An 18,454-nucleotide genomic window follows, 5' to 3' on the forward strand; every position below is an offset into this window, starting at 1 on the left:
TGCCCCCTACTCCTAATTTATAGACCGGCAAGCCAAGCTCCAGAAGGCTAAAGTGCTGAACCCCAGGGTCATGCACGAATACAGTGATCAAACTTGCAGCAGCTGAGACTTGAGTTGGAGCCCCTACTGGATGCCAACACCACCAGTGGAGGCATAACCTACTATGCCATGATGCCAGCCCTCCAAAAAAATTAATTCCTCATTGCACTGCAATACTATTTTCAGACTGCAGTTCTTTTTTTTTTTTAAAGATTTATTCATTTTTTTTATTACAGTCAGATATACAGAGAGGAGAGACAGAGAGGAAGATCTTCCATCCGATGATTCACTCCCCAAGTGAGCCGCAATGGGCCGGTGCACGCCGATCCGAAGCCGGGAACCAGGAACCTCTTCCAGGTCTCCCACGCAGGTGCAGGGTCCCAAAGCTTTGGGCCGTCCTCGACTGCTTTCCCAGGCCACAGGCAGGGAGCTGGATGGAAAGTGGAGCTGCCGGGATTAGAACCGGCGCCCATATGGGATCCCGGTGCGTTCAAGGCGGACTTTAGCCGCTAGGCCACGCCGCCGGGCCCCAGACTGCAGTTCTAACTGCAAATGCAAGGGAGCTACTCTAAGTTGTCAATGAGCACATAAAAAGATGGTCCAGATACTACTTCACAGCCACTACCATGGCTGCAACTCAAAAACAACAAGCAAAAGAAAAACCCCAAGTGATGGCAAGAGTGTGGAGAAACCAGGACAGCCATGCAAAGTTAGTGGTAATGTAAAATGGTGCACAGCTACAGTGGCCACACGACCCAGAAAGTCTACACTTAGGTTTAGACCCAAAGAATTGAAAACAGGTATTCTGGGGCCAGCGTGATGGCTCACCTGACTAATCCTTCCCCTGAAAGCGCTACCAGTCCATATGGGTTCTAGTTCATGTCCCAGCTGCTCCACTTCCCACCCAGTTCCCTGCTTGCAGCTTAGGAAATCAGAGGAGGACGGCTCATAGCCTTGGGATCCTCCACCCATGCGGGAGACCTGGAGAAAGCTCTTGGCTTTGGATCATCTCAGCTCTAGCCACTGTAACCATTTGGGGAGTGAACGAGCAGATGGAAGATTTTTCTGTCTCTCCTTCTCTCTGTAAATCTGCCTTTGCAATAAAAATAAGTAAATCTCTGGGCCAGGCTCAATAGCCTAGTGGTTAAATCCTTGCCTTGCATGCTCCAGGATCCCATAGGAGTGCTAGTTTGTATCCTCGCTGCTCCACCTCCCAACCAGTTCCCTGCTTTGAACTTGGAAAGTAGTGGAGAATGGCCCAAGGCCTTGGGATCTTGCACCCACATGGGAGACCAGGAAGAAGCTTAGGATTGGCTTAGCTCTAGCTGTTGTGGCCACTTGGGGAGTGAACCAGCAGACTAGAAGTCTTTCTCTTTGTCTCTCCTTCTCTCATCTCTCTGTAAACTACCTTTGCAAGAAAGATAAGTCAATCTTTTAAAAAATTTTATGAAAATTAAGATAAGTAAATATTTTATTAAAAGGAAAGAAAAGAGGGGTTTCAACAAAAATCAGTACCCAGTTGTTCACAGCAGCATTAAAAAGAGCCAGAAGGCAGAAATGGCCCAATGTCCATCAACTGACAAACAACATGTGACATACACATAGAATGGAGTATTATTCAGCCATAAAAAGGAATGAGGAACTGATACAAGCTATATCATGAACCTTGAAAACATTAGACTGAAATGAAAGACATCCACACTAAAGGCCATCTCTTGTAACATTCTGTTCTACAAATTCCAGAGTAGGCAACCCACAGAGATGCAGATGGAAATGCAGAGAGATTCATGGTAGTGCAGGGCTGCAGTGGTGGGGGGACATGGAAGAGGAAGGGCTCAATGTGATTGGTATTCCTTCAGGGTGATGAAAATGTTCTGGAATCAGACAGTCCTAATGTTCATACAACACCAATGGATGTGCCTGAGCCCACTGATTTATGCACTTCACAGTGGTGCATAACTTATACATTACGTGTTTTTAGTACAATTAAAAAATGAGAAGTAAATCTTCCTGGTGCCTGTGCCTCAGCAAATACTGAGGATGCAAACAGACTTTCATAAAGGCTATGCATCTTTCTCCCACAAGGCAAAATGTCCATGACTGTAGGTGTCAAAGACCCAGCTTTCTGAAAGCAGCCTCGGGTGCCAAAATCATTGCTGTAGGTCCAGAACAGGGAAAACCGGCAGGCTCCTGGGTCTCACGAGCAGTGGCTGCCAGTGGAGACTCCACTCCAGGGACACACAAGCTGCCCCACAGTGGACAGCGGACTCACCTGGACAGCAAGTGGCCAAGTCCATCCGAGCTCACACGCAGCAGGGGGAGCCATCATGCTACCACAGGAAAGGCAGTGGAAAAGGAAACGCTGCCCTTTGCCACCAAGGAAGGTGGCCCAAACTCTGGGACGTTCCTAGGATTCCCCTGGCACCGGGCTCCCCACGGGCCGTGGCACCACTGGCAGCTGTCCCGCAACCATGGAGATAAGATGCACCTGAACATCTTGTTTCACAGATGCCCTGATCTCGGCTTAGCTCCGCCCAAGCCTTTCATTTCTCTCCCTTCAGGTCCCAAGGCCCTGCTCCACCTCTGTCGTTATCGAAGATAATCTTTGCCATCAACACTGGGTGCCAACTAGAGGCTCCTTGGGCGTCTGAGGACGTTGGCGCCAGAGCCAGGTGTCTCTTCAAGTTCCTGGCGAAGGCTCACTCACTTGATCTGGTTTTTGCTCAGTTTGAGCCTTATGTGTTCCAGTCATCTGCAACAGTCGCTAAGCCCAGTGGGAAACTGTGGCTCAGTATGGGTACTGCTGAATGAAAGACTGAACATGCCAGGCCTACCCTAAAACAGGCAACTCTTTCATGCAACCACAGGGAGCCACGGAGTCGGGCATTCTTAAAGCTATACTCCCCCTTCCAGTTTTCTCACAATTATCACACAAATGTTGGATTCCTGGTTTCCAGACACTGAGAAAATAGACTACTTTAAACAGATCTGCATTCTGATCAGAGAGAAGCTCATTGGAAAGTGCTATGACCAGACCCTTAAAAACGGCTGTTTACTAGTCTGGGCAGGAAAATGCCCCCAATTTCATACATACACTGTCAAGTTTGGTGAGCAGGATTTTAGACAAGTTCCATCCATCCCACCCAATCCCAAGTAAACAAGGCATTTGTTTGTATTTCCACATTGGCTTCAGGAAGAGAAAAAAAAATATCTCCAACTAGAAAAACAATCTGTCACATTCAGAAAGGGAACTTTGAGGACAAATGTTACAAGCTTGAGCAAATCCATAGCTCTTAAAACAACAGCAGAAGTAGAAAAGAATTCCTGATTAAAGATTTCAAGTTGACACATCTACCCAGTTTGGCCTTGCTGTATCTTTTAGAAACAAAAACTTCAAAAACAAAGTTTCTCATTGAAATTCCAACCATAAAAAAAAATTCTTCCTCCACTGTCCTGCAGTAGGTCTGGATGTTTTGTTCTGTTCGGATGGAAGAGGACTAAAACAACCCAAATCACTTTCCTTAGCATGCTTTTCAATTTTCTGCTCTATATTAAGTAAGTTCTGGCAGAGTTAAAGGTTCTGAGGTTAGTTCCTGCAGTTAAAGGGGGGGAGGGGGAGGCTAGATGCTTAAATTTAGTCTCCGTAAAACAATACTGGGAAACTTGCAAAGCCTGGGAGAAATACTGGAGTTGATTATTTTATTGCCTTTTACTCAACCAACACATTCCACTAGCCACATTTTCTTCTCTTTCTAATCCCTCCGCCCCCGGCTCACTGGGCAGATCCTACACATTCCCGCGTGATTCGATTACCTGTTGGGGGCCCCTTGTATGGGGGATGGGGTGGGGAGGGACGGAAATCTACTGAACCTTTCGCACAGGACCTCGGGTCTAGGGGTTGGCTCTGGCCATGTCCGGCCGAGGTCGGATCACACCGTCCGCCGTGCAGCCCAGAGATCGGAGGTCTCCGGTGGGAAGCCGGGTGCCGAACCTGCCCCCGACCCCAACCCCACGCAAGGCTCCGGGCAAGGGCGGCCGGAACACGGGACGGGATGCTGGGCACAGCCGGGGGCTCTCGGCGTCCAAGAAAAACAAAAAGAACAACAACAACAACAAAACAAACCCGCAAACACTCCACAAAGGGAAAACTGCGCGCTTCTTCCCCAGCGACACTGGCGCCCCTTGATACCGCGAAAGAGAGCCAACTTCTTAGAGACCGCGTCCCCTAACGTAACGTGCGCGCCCGGGACTGCCCCAACTTCAGGCACTGTGGGAAGCACGGAGCACCGGCTGAGACGAGGTGGGAGTAGGGGGTGTGCAGACCGCCGCCACCGCCCCTGGTCTCTGTCCCAAAGGCCCCTCGTGTCCCCGCCTCACAACCAAACCCCCGTGCACGGGCACCCCGGCTGGGTTCGCGGCTGCCGGGACGCCCTCCCGTCGCTCTGTAGCCTGTGGAGGGTCCGCAGAACCACACTCACCTAGCGGAAGCCCCTGTCCTGGGGACGGCAGGGGACGGCAGGTGACGGTGAGGAGCGGGGTCTGGAACCCTGGGCGCCGCCCGCTTGCTCGCTCCTAGCGCTCCTCGCTGCCGGTCCCGGGCCGCCCGGTCGCGCGCTCCCTCAGCCGCGCGCTCCCTCAGCCGCGCGCTCCCTCAGCCGCGCGCTCCCTCAGCCGCGCGCTCTCCCTCAGCTCCGCGCTCCCTCAGCCGCGCGCTCTCCCTCAGCCGCGCTCCCTCAGCCGCGCGCTCCCTCAGCCCCGCGCTCTCCCTCAGCCCCGCGCTCTCCCTCAGCCCCGCGCTCTCCCTGAGCCCCGCGCTCCCTCAGCCCCGCGCTCCCTCATCCCCGCGCTCTCCCTCAGCCGCGCGCTCTCCCTCAGCTCCGCGCTCCCTCAGCCGCGCGCTCCCTCAGCTCCGCACTCCCTCAGCCCCGCGCTCCCTCATCCCCGCGCTCTCCCTCAGCCGCGCGCTCCCTCAGCCCCGCGCTCCCTCAGCCCCGCGCTCCCTCAGCCGCGCTCCCTCAGCCGCGCGCTCCCTCAGCCCCGCGCTCTCCCTCAGCCCCGCGCTCTCCCTCAGCCCCGCGCTCTCCCTCAGCCGCGCGCTCCCTCAGCCCCGCGCTCCCTCAGCCGCCCAGCCTGGGCTCCGGTCCGTCTGTCACACGCTGCGCGCGGCCGCAGCGGCATTTAATCAAACAGGCGCCCTGGCTGAAAGTGGGAAGTGTCAATTACGGGATGATCAAGGGGAAAAGTCCTACTATGAGTCAGCCCTGTGAAGAAAAGCAATAGAGATTGGTGTTTGAAACTCTGAATGAGATAGAACTTTTTTTTTTTCTTTTAGTGTGATGGCTTTGAGAGGCGATTTTTAATGTAATGATAACAGTTGGTGTTGACAATACCAACGCCCTCGAACTAGGCTTTGAACAACATGTCATTTAATCCTTAAACCTCTGGTTTCTTATTACCACTTTATAGAAATGTAAGTTGTGGTTCTGATAACTTTTCTAAGTTTTTGGTTGGTTGGTTGGGTTTTGTTTTTACGTTTTATTTATTTGAAGGACAGTATCACAGAGAGAGGAAGAGGCAGAGATCTTCCATCTGCTGGTTCACTCTCTCCCACGGATGAAACAGCCAAGGCTGCATCAGGCTGAAGCCAGGAGCCAGGAACCACAGTCTGGTCTGGGTGGCAGTGGCCCCCTGGGCCTCCCTCAGTTGCTGGACAGGAAGGGGAGCAGCCAGGACTCAACCCGGCGCTCCAGGAATGGGATGCAGGATCCCAAGCAATTTAACCCATCAGGGCACATGCTTTTGACCCCACTGCTTGTTGCTAATTTTTCTTCTTCACTCTTATCACTGTGGAAACATCTGCTCTGGTTAAGCTGGCTGTGGAAGGCTTTTTTAAGTGGATGGGAATTAATGTTACCAGTGTCTCCAGAAGGTGGGACAACTGGGTTCGGAGGGAGAAAGCCAGTTATGGAGTTTAATAATTATGGGTGTGTTGTGTACTAAAACGGCCAACTTTATGACAACCCTGTTCCCAACACATCTGTGTTCATCCCCGATTGTACGGAAAACTCGGAAGGAAGTGAGTGTGCAGGATGACTTAGTCCCTAGCCCCACATGGGCCTCAGCCCCACTCCCATTCCTCAGTCCTTAGATCATTTATTTGCCCTTCCCAAGAAGAGCTACCTGATTAAAGGGACAACAACTTTTCTCCTAATGATACATTGCCCTCAACTAACTCCCTGCACCTTTAATTATTGTTTACAAAGCACTTTAATCTACCCAACATGCTAGTTAATTAGGCAAGTATTATTATTCCCCTTTCTGAGCCAAATCCGGGAGAGAAACAGTTCTGACACCCCTTAATCCTTCGAGAAGAATGGATCTAAACTTTCTGCTTATGTTCTATTGTATTTTCCTCTTAAATTTTTGCCCCATATACTGTTAAATATGAATGATTTCATCATGAAGAGACCTAATGGAAGTTAAATACTGTTAGATACCTTCAGGTGAGATCATGCAAAAAAAAAAAAAAGGCGTTTTCATAACTGCTTTCCGGATGTTTTTTATTTTTTTTATTTTTGTTCTTTAGACTTGATTGAGGCTTTTATGGATTATCTTATAGGTGAAGAAGAAAGAAAAAAGAACTCAAGGAATGATGGATTTAAAAAGGAAGGAAAGAGAAAAAGGGGGGAGAAGGCAGAGGGACTACAGGGAAGAAAATGGAGATTGAGGAGGTTTATCCAAGTGGCATTAGAGGGAACGAAGCCAAGCTCTGCTAGCACATCAAATCTGTGTGGGAATGACAGTCAGGTGGCCTTGCTCCGAGCTGGCGCCCACGTAGCCAAGGACCCAACTTCAATGCGGAGCACAGGTTCCCTCCCAGTCCCTACAGGACCTTTGTGCCAACTGGATCCGTAGGAAAGGACTGAAAAGTGCGAAAGGGTCATGTCTAGGGAGAAAAAAGAAGCAAAGACTCAGCCTTCCACATGATAACACAAGGTGTTACCAAGGGGACAGTTTATTGTATCCCTAATATCACAGGGTATACACATCGGTTAGAAATCTATAATAATGTGAAAAACTCCCCAAAGCGAAAATAAAAATGGATGATAATTAGCCACGTGGAATGCTCATGTGTGAATATATTTTAAGGTGTTACAGACTTTAAATTTATAATTAATTATGCCATTTAATTTTAAATACTAAACATTTTCACTTAGGTTGGAAAATTTTTTTAAATCTTTTTAAAGATTTATTTAGTTATTTTTTAAAGTTACAAAGAAGGCCTGGTGCAGTAGCCTAGCAGCTTAAGTTCTTACCTTGCACACACTGGGATCCCATATGGGTGCTAGTTTGTGTCCCAGGCCCCCCCCCTTCCCATCTAGCTCCCTACCGTGGCTTGGGAAAGCAGTTGAGGATGGCCCAAAGCATTGGGTCCATGCACCTGCGTGGGAGACCCAGAAGAAGCTCCAGGCTCCTGGCTTCAGATTGGCTCAGCTCTGGCTGTTGCTGCAGCTTGGTGAGTAAATCATTGGACGGAATATCTTCCTTACTGTCTCTCCTCCTCTGTGTATATCTGACTTCTTCCCTCACCTCCACCCCGTCCAAAAAAGTTACAAAGAGAGGGGGAGAGATGGATAGACATTCCATCCACCAATTCACTCCCCAGCAGGGGCCAGCACTGGGCCAAGCCAGGGGCTTCATCTGATCTCCCATGTGGGTGGCAGGGGCCCAAACATTTGAACCAGCCATCCTAAGCTGCTTGTCCTGGGCCATTAGCATGGAGCTGGATTGGAAGTAGAGCAGCCGGGACTGGAATGAGTGCTTGATTGGGATGCCAGTCTTACGAGCAACATTTCAATGCTGACTCCAATCTTAAAAATTCTGACACTCAACTCTAGCAGGAATATAATCATATGTGCTACTTTAAATCCTATTATAGGGAACCTAAGTTGCTATAACTTTACTGGAGACCAGTTTTGTGAAATAACTTAAGCACTTAAAAAATATCTATATACATTGAACATAATAAGTCTATATCTGAGGTATCTATGAAAACAAACAAATAATCACAAGGATTTAGAAATGAAGATATACACTGTCTCATTATTTTGTATTCTCACAAAATTAGAAATACTAAAATTTCCTAAATTAGGGAGAAGTTTAGCTTTGCAGCTATTTAAAAAAAAAAAAGACTTTTGGAAACTTCCGGCAACCTGCTGGCTGCTGGTGGGTCCCAGGCTGGGGCGTCTCCATGCTTGGATCCCTGACTCCAGCCACCGCGTGCACATGGTGAGCTGTCCCCGGGCAGCCAGCACTCCATTTGGTGCCAGGTTCCACCCGCTGGCCACCTAGCCGCGAGCTCTGGGGTTTTGGTTCTTTGAATCGCTGCTTAGGTAGCTCCATGTTGAACCCACTGTGCTTCTGGGATGTGAATCAATCCTAAAGATTCCCAGTGATAGAGCAACTTTTCCTTTGAAGAACTTGTAGTCACTGAACAATGCTGACCACCGAACACCAGTCCATGCAAAACCTAAGACTCGGGGCTTGTCTAGCAGGATCATATCCTATTACTTGACATGATGGTGGGTCAGGAAACAGGTCACATTAGGCAGGGCCATGACATTAACCAGCATGCCAGAGAACCATATCCAGGGGTAGATTCTGTGGGGGATGTGTGGGCCAAACCCTGTGGGAATTATAGGCCCACGGGTTAGTTCAAGAGATTTGGTAGTGATGGACCAAGCTAGGTGTGACCAAGGAACCTGCCATCAGTCACAGGTTAAGGAACCGACATCAGTCTGGACTGGTCAAGGCAGCAGCACCCGAATGTGCATCCTGAATAGGGTGTGGGGTGGGCCGGGCTGCAACATTCACCAGCTCATACAAAGCCAAATGGAAGGCCAGACTATACCGGGCACTGGCCTAAAACCCAATGGCATGTATGAGAACTGGGTCTGGGAGTGGATCAAGTGGAGGAACTTGGGAAACTCCCCTGGCGAGTCATAGCTCCCACTGGTGAACACATGGTCCAGACCTGAGGGTTGGACAAGCTGGGCAAAGTAGCTCCAACAGCTGGCCAATGTGTGAATTGGTATTGGAATGGACTATACTGGGCCGGACTGAGCAAACCTTAGCCTACAAGCGAAACTAGAAACCAGGATGGAGCAAAGGTCATGCCGAGGTAGGCTGTTGTACCTACTGGTCTGCTGACCCAGGGATGCTAAGCCACAGTGTCTAAGGCGGGGGTTAGGACAGGTGAGGGGCTGTGCCAAGCCAACTGGGTCAGAGCAACCACTAGCATGTGCGTGATCTATGGCTGGGAACAGGCCCAGTTGGGGAGCTAAAGGGACACCCTAGCTGGGTGGAGGTTCCCACCAAGGGGTGCGTGGGCTGGAATGGGGGCTGCATTCTGATCAGGAAACAGTTGTAGTCTCCCTTGGCACAAGTGTGGACTGGGACTGGATGCACCAAGCCGGGCCAGACTCTAACACCTTCTGGTGTTCTGGAGGACCAGGGTAGATGTGGGACGGACTAGGCTAGGTCTCAACCCCTACTGAGCCATGTGTGAGCTGTATATGGGTATGGACGAGCCATGGCTGGGCTGAAACAGTCAACAATAAGAACCAGATTGGGTTGAAGGCCAGTCAGGAAAAGCCGCTGTTCCTGCTAGGACAGGAGGTAAACTGAGTAGTGCTGGCTCATGAACCCCATGGTATACACGAAATTTGGCATTTGAAGGGTTCTGATGGAGGAGCCTGGGCAACTCCTCTGGCAGGACACAGACCTGGCAAGTGAGCGCAAGAAGCATGATAGGAAACAGCCCAGAGTAGGACACGGAAAGTTTCCCACTGACATACATTTGGCATGGGTTGGGGGCAGACCAGGCTGAACCACGTCACGTCATCCACTGGCAAATCCGAGCACTGGAACAGAGTGTGGGTTGAGCCAGGTTCGGTTGCGACAAAAACCAGTGCACAACACGAATGCCAAGGTGAGGTATCTGTACCGGATATGACTGCAGCACCCAACCAGCACACGTGAGAACCAGGAAGGGAGGAGGTGGGGCCGGAGGGGGAATATGAGGGGGTTCCCTTGCTGGACAGCTACTCCCACTGGAGAGTGTGAGCTGGGATGGGAGCAGACCAGACTAGGCAGGGCTACAACACCTGTGGGCCTCGTGTGGACTAGATCAGGGAAAAGCCAGGCTGGGCTGACTCTTCCTACTGGTGCAAACAAAATTAGAGTGGATGAGGGTTGCTTGGGCTTAGCAGCCGCATCAGCTGGCAGAAGCTGGCACTGGGGGTTAATTCTGTCAAGTCAAACCACAGAACCACCTGGGGAATGTATAATCAGGGAGTGGGAATGGCCAGGGAGGGAAATAGTGGGTTCCCCCTTCCTGGGTCACTAGTCCCGCAAGAGGGCAGGAAAACTAGGACAGGGGCTGGGGTGGCTAGACAGAGAGACACTCAACAACATCCGTGAGGGCTGGATAGTTGAGCTGGTTAGATGGAACTAGGTTTTAATAACTATTGACGTGTATGAGAGCCGACTGGGATGTGGGACAGACTGGACTACTCTGCGATACATACTGGCAAACCAGGGTAGGGGGGCGGGTCTGGTGGGGTTTATTGTGGGTCACTCCATCTAGGCTGCAGCTCCTACTGGTTTATGTGAGGACTTTAGCTGCTAGGCTGCAGCACCGGGCCCCTATTTCTAGTTTTCTATTGCAACTATTCCTTTCATAATTAAAAAAAAAAAACTAGCAAAACTGATACATTTTATTTTTCTGATGAAATAATAAATGACAGTTGCCTAGTAGTGAGTCTGGTTTATATCACACATCCAATAAATATTTAATAGGTAGAAGGGAAAAAAGGGGATTGATACATTTCAGAGGTAACTTGTTGGTAAAGTTTCCTGGTTAAAAAAAAAAGAAATTGGAGGACCCAGTGCAGTAGCCTAGTGCCTAAAGTCCTCACTTTGCACGTGCCAGGATCCCATATAGGCACCGGTTCTAATTCTGGCAGCTCTGCTTCTTATTCAGCTCCCTGCTGTGTCCTGGGAAAGCACTCGAGGATGGTTCAAAGCCTTGGACCCTGCACCCCTGTGGGAGACCTGGAAGAGGCTCCAGGCTCCTGGCTTCGGATCAGCACAGCTCCGGCTATTGCGGCAGCTTGGGGAGTGGATCAGCAGATGGAAGATCTTTCTCTCTGTCTCTATTCCTCCATGTATATCTGATTTTGCAATAAAAATTTAAAATCTTAAGAAAAGAAAGAAAGCAAGCAAGGAAGGAAGGAATTGCAGCAGGCATCTAGCAAACTACTTAAGAACCCTGCATGCTCTGTCCAAAAGCCGGGTCTGATTCCTAGTGCTCATTTTGACTATGGCTTTCTGCCAACACAGAGCCTGCAAAGCAGCAGTGATGACTCAAGACTTGGGTGCCTGTCAACCACGTGTGAGACCCACATGGAATTCCTGGCTCCGACTTTGGTATGACCTAGCCCTGGCTGTTACCTGCAGGCATTTGTGGAACAGCCAGACAACCAGGAAATGCAAGCTGGCTCTCTTTGCCTTTTCCCTGCGCCCCCCGCCATTCCTTTCCTTTCCTTTCCTTTCTTTTCTTCAATTGGAAATGCAGGTTTACAGAGTGAAAGACAGTGAGACCTGCTGGTTCACCCCCAAAAGGGGCAGCAATGGCCAGAGCTGAGCTGATCCAAAGCCAGGAGCCATGACCTTCTTCTGAATCTCCCAGGCAGGTGCAGGGTCCCAAGGGCTTTGGTGGTCTTCAATTGCTTTCGCATGTCACAAGCAGTCAGGGAGCTGGGTGGGAAGTGGAGCAACCTGGACACAAGCCAGTGCCCATATGGGTTCCCAGCAGATGCAAAGAGAAGGTTTTAGCCTCTAGGCTATTGTGCAGGGCCCATCCCTTTACCTAAGGTTCAAATAAATGAACCTTAAAAGGAGAGAGAATGTTAAGGAGATGGAAGAAGGAGAAATACAAGAAAGAGGAAGAAGGAGGGAAGAAAGAAGAAGAGGAGGAGGAAAAAGAAAAGGGGAAAATTCTGCTTTCCCCGGAAGAGGATTCCTTTAATTGTTGGACCAAGGCAGGGCTAAGGTGCTAAGGCAGTCAGTCACAGTAAGGGGCTGGGCAGTGTAGAGATGTCAGCACTTCTTTCCAGTTGGACTCTTGCTGGCTAAAGTTCGGATCCCGGAGCTTCCATCAGGCCATGGGGAGCTAAGCCTGGTAAAAGAGGCCACAGCATCTATTCTGGACCCCGAGGGGCCTGCTTGTAAGTCCGCTTCATTCACCTTCCCACTAAGGTTGAGGGCAAAGTGGAAAGACTTGTGTCTGCTTCCAGAGTGAAGATTTCACAAGAGTAACTCTTTGAGGGCCTGGTATGATAGCATAGTGGTTAAGGTCCTCGCCTTGCACGTGCTGGGATCCCATATGGTCGCCAGTTCTAATTCCGGTTAACCTGCTGCCCATCTAGCTGCCTGCCTGTAGCCTGGGAAAGCAGTCGAGGACCGCCCAAAGCTTTGGGACCCTGCACCCGCATGGGAGACCCGGAGGAGCTCCTGGCTTTGGATTGGCTCAGCGCTGGCTGTTGCGACCACTTGGGGAATGAACCATTCTTCCTCTCTGTATATCTGACTTTCTAAATAAAAATAAGTAAATCTTAAAAAAAAAAAAAAAAGAGTGACCCATTGAACAGGGTTGGATGGACTGGAAGCCCACAGAGGCTGGTTATGCAAGTCCCTTGAGGAGCAAGGAAGATGGTCTTTGGGCTCCCAGGGCTCTACACGGAGGAGCACAGAATTCACCAGTGGGGCTGAGCCAGCAGGTTGTCCCAGGGTAAGACTCACGGGCCTGGCAGCTGAATTTGATACACAAATTTTTAAATGTCTAGAACTGCATCTTTAAAAAGCTAATTTTTTGTTTCCAGCAGGGGTTGGTGTGATGGCTCAATTCGCTAATCCTCCACCTGAAAGCGCTGGCATCTCGTATGAGCACCAGTCTGTGTCCTGGCTGTTCTGTTTGCCATACAGTTTCCTGCTTGTGGCCTGGGAGCAGGAAAGGATGACCCAAGACCTTGGGTCCCTGCACCCACATAGGAGACTCAGAGGAGTCTCCTGGCTCCTGGCTTCAGATTGATCAGCCAATCTGTTGTTACCACTTGGGGAGTGAATCAGTAGGTAGAAGATGTTTTTTTCTCTCCTGCTATGTAAATCTGCCTTTCTAATAAAAATAAGTAAATAATTTTTAAAGGTATTTTTTTGTTGTAAGACTTCATTCATTTTGAGGATTTAATTCCACGGCATGAAGTCCATCCACAATATTGTGCTTGAATCATCAACATCCATCTCTGAGACTTTTTCATCTTTGCAAATGGAAACTGTGTTCCAAGGAAACAATAAATCCCTGGCCCCTGGCAATCCTTCCTCTACTTCCTGTGATGATGAAGTTGCCTGTTCGGAGGACTTCCTGCAAGCAGACACATACAATGTTTGTGCTATTATTATTGTTGTCCTTATTATTCATTTAGCAGGTTGTCAGTGTTGACACACATTGTGACATGTTTCACATTTAATCTCTTTAAACCCTAGTGATACTCCACTGCATGCACAGACCACATTTGGTTTGTCCCTTCTTTTGTTCATGAACATTTGGCTGTTGCAAATAGTATCACGGTGAACACGGCTGTGCAAATATGTGTTTGAGACTCTGCTTGAGATGATTATAAAAAATTATTGTGTTGGGCCCGGCGGCGTGGCCTAGCGGCTAAGGTCCTCGCCTTGAACGCGCCGGGATCCCATATGGGCGCCGGTTCTAATTCCGGCAGCTCCACTTCCCATCCAGCTCCCTGCTTGTGGCCTGGGAAAGCAGTGGAGGACGGCCCAAAGCTTTGGGACCCTGCACCCGCGTGGGAGACCCAGAAGAGGTTCCTGGTACCCGGCATCGGATCGGTGCGCACCGGCCCGTTGCAACTCATCAGACGGAAGATCTTCCTCTCTGTCTCTCCTCCTCTCTGTATATCTGACTTTGTAATCAAATAAATAAATCTTTAAAAAAAAATTATTGTGAAGGCAGAGTTACAGAGAGAAGGAGAGACACAGAGAGAGGTCTTTCTTTTGTGGTTTCACTCCCCCACATGGGCACAAAGGCCCGAGTTGAGCTGATCCAAGGTCAGGAACCAGGAGCTTCTTTCGAATCTCCCACGTGGGCACACGGGTGCAAAGACTTGACCCATCTCTGTTGCTTTCCTAGGTCATAAGCAAACTGGTTGCTAAGTAGTGCAGCTGGAACATGAACTGCTTAGTCTGCCATGGTGATCGCCCCTACTTATTTTTGATAGGACTTGCTGAATCGTAAGATAATTCCCTGTGGAAATTTCTGATGCACCATTATATAGTTTTGTCAACATCTGCAACTTCTTTTTCTTAAAAAACATATATGTATATATGTACATATACATATACAGAGTGGTTTTTAGCCTAGCAGTTGAAACGCTCATATCCTGCCCCGAAGTGGCTGGGTTTGACTCCTGGCTCTTACCCCTGCCAAAGTAGGCCCTGAGAGGTGGCAGTGATGAGACAAGAACTTCAGTCCCCACACCCACATGGGAGTCCTGCATGGGATTCTTTACTTGGGATCTGACTGAACTGGTCCTGGACAGTCTAGATATTTAGGGAGTAAATCAGCGGAGGGGAGATCTCCCGTCCCCTAGCTATCCATCATCTAACTCTAGCTCTACCTCATAAATCAATAATGATAATTAGGATTGAAAAAAACTCCAAAAGTTAGATATAATAATACAAAAATTTAGGAAAATTATTGAACCTGGCCAATATGTACTGCTACTCTGTGGGAAATGGGGATTCAACCAAGTGCACTTAGGGATAGTGACAGGGATAAAATCATTCCATGTTTCTAGCACAATAAATTGAACATCCTGAATCAGCCAGCTGCCAGAAGAAAATAATAAATGAGTCCCGACTTTTTCTTTAAATCTTTACTAACTTTGAAAATGATTCCCATGAAAATGTGGCAGGCTGATCATATTAATGGCTCTTGATGTTTTTTCTGTGTTTATTTCCTAAACTTGCTGTCTGGGTTTCATTCCAGTTTCCTGTTGATATGCTTTGGAACGCAGTGAAACCTGTGGATGGAGGATCTCTCTAATTCTGCCTTTCGAATAAAGAAATCTTACAAAAAATTCAACCACAGTGATTCCGTGAGTAAAACCAATGTGTGGCAAGTATCTACTCTTTTGCATTAGACTGAAGCCCTCCATACAAGCAAAACACTCAAGCAAAGACAGAGCCATGCGATGGGAGCCACTTGGCACTGAGGGTGTCCCAGGGCATGTCCCCTTGCAGCTGGGGCCAGGGCCGGCTTCCCTCCCACCCAGCTCCTCCCCTCTCCCACGCTCCCAAGCTATCTGGGCTAACAAACCCTGTTAGGATGGCGGAGTTGCTGTTCTCAGGCCCCCTTCCAAGCATCCACTTGGAAACAGCAATAAAATTCATCCCACAACAGATCTGAACTTTGTTCTCCATCAGTCCTCTTTTCCAGTTTACTAAAAATAGCACAAATATAATTTTCATTGATTGTCCCTTCTCCTTCCTCTCTGAGGAAAAAGAGCTTACAACCTCCAAAGAGAAACAGGCCTGGCTAAATCCATCAGTTGCAGAGGTTAACCCAGTCCAATCCGATAACAGACTCAACCTGACATGCTAGCAAGAAGTCGTCTCATTTAAGAAGTGGGAGGGAGGGCCATTGCTTAGTTCAACTAGCTAATCCTCCACTTCCAAGAATTAGCAGCATTCCATATGGTGTGTTCCGCCTGCTCCACTTCCCATCCAGCTATCTGTTTGTGGTCTGGGAAAGCAGTGGAGGATGACCCAAAGACTTAAGACTCTGGACCCATGTAGGAGACCTAGAAGAAGCTGCTGGCTCCTGGCTTTGGATTGGTAGAGCAATTGCAGCCATCTGGGGAGTGAACCAGCAGATGCAAGATTGATTGACTCCTCTCTCTCCTCTTCTCTCTGTAACTGTTTTTCTTTTCTTTTTTAAAAAAATTCTATTTTCATTGAAAGGCAGATTTTATAGAAAGATCTTCCATTTGTTAGTTTACTCCCCAAATGGCTGCAACAGCCAGAGATGAGCTGATCCAAGACAGGAACTAGGAGCTGCTTCCAGGTCTCCCACGTGGTACAGGGTCCCAAGACTTTCGGTAGTCGTCATCAACTGCTTTCCCAGGCCTCAAGCAGGGAGCTGGATGGGAAGCAGGGCTGTCAGGACACGCACTGGCACCCAAATGGGATCCTGGCACGTGCAAGGCTAGGACTTCAGCTGCTAGGCTTCTGCCCTGGGCCCTATTTTTAAATTTTTATTTGAGAGAGAAAGAAAGTCTTGTCCTCTGGCTCGCTGTCCAAATGCCTCCATTGACCCTGGGCTGGGGAGCTAAGGCCAGAGGCCAGAAGCTCACTGCAAGTCTGTCACTTGGGAAGAAGGAATCCTAGCCCTGGGGCCATCACTGCTGCCTCCCCTGATGTGGATTAATAGGAAGCTGGGGCCAGGTGGCAAACCCAGCCACTGACATGCAACATAGGTGTCTTAAGCAGTAGCTTAACCCCCAGGCTCAAAAGTTGCCCATCAGTATAACATTAAAATGAAGCAACATTAGAATAATATGCTGTGATTTTTTTTCTTGGCAAATTTACATGTCAGACCATTGATTTAAAAAAAAGAAATGCACCTATGTCAAAATGGAGGGGGGAAGGGAAGACATTTAAGTCTGTATATATACTTGATACCTCTTAAGACACAGGTTGTGTCCTCTTGCCTAGCAAAGAGATGGCTCTGGGGTGGCACTGGCTGGCTATGTTTAACTAAGTGAAAATGTATCTGGTAACTGACACAGGAGGATGACAAGGTGCCAAGGGAGGTGACATTTCAGCATCAGCCCGCCACTGACCACCCTGCCTGAGGAGGATCGCTATCCCCTGATGGTGCTGTTTGTTACCGCGTGGGCCTTGCCTTCCAGGATCGGTGAGTACCAGGCTCTGAGGAAGGAACTTTCTTGGCAAGCATTTCCAGGTGGTTCCCTGATGACCCAGTTCGCTCAGGTGTCCACATGGCAGGGAACTGATGAGGGGTCTTGAGGTGGGTGGCCCAGGACCCTTCAGCACCACAGGAGATGCTCCTGAGTAGTTTCAGAGGTGGGCAAGGGGGCAGGGAAGTGACCCACCTGTCACTTGGTGGTTTTTCTTGGCACACTGATGAGGGAGGAGGCTGGTGTCTCAGGCTCTATTTGTGTGAGGCTCAGCATGGAAACTAGTGACCCTGCTCGTCTGAAGAGTCTGCGGTCTATTCTTGATTATGTAGCTGCTGGATTATCTCTTCTGTTTTTCTTCCTTAATGGGAAATGCATCAAAGAATTCAGGGGATAGGTTGTGGCCGTTGTCATGGCGACTGTGTTCCTTTGTTCTAATAAATGGAACATTGAAATAGGCCCACATCTGTGAGATGTGTTACTGTTGCCTGATGTCTCCTTTGTCAGGTCCTGTTCCCAAACACACGGGTGCTCACTAGGTTGGACCTGCCTTCCTCTCAGACCCCAGGTCTGCTTTACCCCATTCCCTTGCCCCTCCTCTTGTCCAGACATTTGTGACTCCACGGTTTCTTGAGTCCTGTTCGAGCTTTTGGGCTCTGGGCCTTTGCTGGACTGTTTTCATCCTGCCTCGATAACACTCTCATCGACCTTGGACATTCAGCTTGAATGCCCCCTCCTTCAGGAAGGTTGTCCTGGTGTCCTTGGCTGCTATAGGGGAACCAGGCAGGAAACCTGGGTAAGAATAGGTAAACTAGAATTCCTGCCAGCCCTTGCATCAGAACTCTAGCCGCTTACCTGTGGATCTGTGAGCCTCTTTCATCCCAGGCTGTACCTGTGTCTCATCTAGGACCTGGAAGGAGGAGACGCCATGATCACCACCTGGAAGTTAAACTTCACGTGGTGACATCATGAGGCTCCCAGACAGCCTCACACACGCTAACCTCCACCCTGTATGTATAGTCAGGCACCACCCCTTATCTCCTCAAAGAGACTGGCAATGTGGGAAGGATCTTTCTCGTGTGCTTGACCATGCTTCCAGATCCTTCTTTGGCCTCTTCCCCTTAAGCAGCTAAAGATTTATTTATTTTATTTGAAAGGCAGAGTTAGAGAGAGAGGGAAATACAGAAACAAGATAAAGATCTTCCATCCTCTGGTTCACTCCCCAAATGGGTACAACAGCCAGGACTGGGCTTAGCTGAAGCCATTAGTCATGAATCCCATCTGGGTCTCCTGTGTGGGTGGCAGGGATTCAAGCACTTGGGTCATATTTTTCTGCCTTTCCAAGAGCATTGACAGAG

General features: G+C 49.1%; 1 protein-coding gene across 2 annotated transcripts in view; it reads right to left on the reverse strand.

The window, feature by feature from the left end:
• Window positions 1–17,969, reverse strand: part of PROSER2 (proline and serine rich 2) — a 56,202-nt gene extending 38,233 nt beyond the window's left edge. The window contains exons 1-2 of one of the 2 annotated variants that reach the window (XM_058669477.1): window positions 17,952–17,969; window positions 17,292–17,457 (exon numbers count right to left, since the gene is read on the reverse strand). The gene's annotated coding sequence lies outside the window, so the exon portion shown is untranslated. Of the gene's footprint in view, window positions 1–4,517; window positions 4,556–17,291; window positions 17,458–17,951 lie in introns of those variants that run through there. The other variant, XM_004588519.2, reaches the window with a different exon arrangement.
• Window positions 17,970–18,454: the final 485 nt, after the last annotated feature.

The sequence above is a fragment of the Ochotona princeps genome, chromosome 10, assembly GCF_030435755.1.
Source record: "Ochotona princeps isolate mOchPri1 chromosome 10, mOchPri1.hap1, whole genome shotgun sequence".
NCBI classification, from domain to species: domain Eukaryota; kingdom Metazoa; phylum Chordata; class Mammalia; order Lagomorpha; family Ochotonidae; genus Ochotona; species Ochotona princeps.